Source organism: Chrysochloris asiatica, unplaced genomic scaffold (assembly GCF_000296735.1).
Source record: "Chrysochloris asiatica unplaced genomic scaffold, ChrAsi1.0 scaffold00402, whole genome shotgun sequence".
Lineage (NCBI taxonomy): Eukaryota > Metazoa > Chordata > Mammalia > Afrosoricida > Chrysochloridae > Chrysochloris > Chrysochloris asiatica.
Window position 1 is genome coordinate 238,131 of NW_006408920.1, and position 1,686 is coordinate 239,816.

Below are 1,686 nucleotides of genomic sequence, written 5' to 3' on the forward strand. Positions count from 1 at the left end.
TTGTTGTTGTTGTTGTTATGGGCCATGGAGTCGGTTCTGACTCATAGCGGCCCTGTACAGGGTTTCTGAGGGTATAAATTTATGGGAGCAGAAAGTCTCATCTTTCTCCTGCACAACAGCTGGTTGTTTTGAACTGCTGACTGTGAGATTAGCAGCCCGATTCGTAACCACTATGGTACCAGAGCTCTATCTATCTATCTATCTATCTATCTATCTATCTATCTATCTATCCATCTATCTATCTATATAGAGAGAGACAGAGAGAGAGAGAGAGAGAATATATTCTGAACCATAGCAACCCTGTATAAGGTTTCTAAGGAGCAGTTGGTAAGCTTGAACCACCAGCCTTACAAACGACTTAGAAGTCTGGTGCATTAACCTACAGTGCCACACCAGGATTCTCTCTATATCTATATCTAGATCTCGATCTACATATGTAAAATTAAAGAAATGAAACTGTAGTAGGTCTGTTGATAAAGGCAAATTGCATGAAAAGTTGGCTCACACTTTCAGTTCCATTTAATTTTGCTGTATTTCCACCTTATATTCAGTCAAGTCCTGGTATGGTGCTATAGGATAAGCAATGGATGACTAACCAAAGTCAGCATTTCAGACCTACCAGCCACTTCTCAGAAAGCCTATACAGAGTTATTATGAGTCAGCGCTGACTCAATTCAGTAGAGAAAGCAGTTGACTCACAAGTGTAATCCCATGAGTATGTTCTTATGACCAAATGATCAAGGGCAAAAACATCTAAACCTGGCATACAGATGGTGGCTCAGTATTAGGGAGAAGTAGATTGCTGCAGCAGTACATCAAGTTTTTTTATTCTCAGCTCTGACTCATACAGAAGGAAACACTCAACAGAATGAAACACAGCTCAGTCCTATACCATCATCACAATTGCAGTTACATTAGTCCATTGTTGCATCTACTCTGTGAATCCATTTCATTGAGGGTCTTCCTCTTTTTTGCTGACTCTCACTACTTTACCAGCATGATGTGCTTTTGAAGAGACTGATCTCTTCTGATAGCATGCCCAAAGTATATGAGAAGACATCTCTCCAACTTTGCTACAAAGGAGCATTCTGGTTGTACTTCCTCAAAGACAGTTTTATTTATTCTTCTGACAGTCCATGGTGTTTTAATATTCTTTGCCAACACCATGAATCAAATGCATAATTTTTTCACCTATCGTCCTTATTCTTCTTAGATGGCTCAAAAACGGAGCTTGGGCTGCTAACCTCAAGGTCGGCAGTTCAAAACTACCAGCTGTCCCGCGGGAGAAAGATGAGGCTTTCTGTTCCCATAAAGATTTACAGCCTCAGAAACGCTGTGAAGGGTCATTATGAGTCAGAACCGACTCCACTGTACTTAACAACAACAACAACAAAACAGTATACAGAAATGAAACCCTCTATGAAGACAGATTTGAAACAATACATTTGGTTGCCTATAACATCTGAAGGAAGGATAACTAGAGAAATGCATCTAAGGAGAGCAGTATTCCATTTCACCCCTGTAGTAGCTTGAGGTAGCTTAAAATGACCACTCCAATTCTTCTGATTCAATCATTGGAATCTGAAACTTAATAAAAACATATAGAGATACACAGCCAAGTTAGAGTGTGTCCGCTGTGGTAGAGGTGTGTCCAAATAGGTACAGGAGCAGTAACAATAAGAGTTA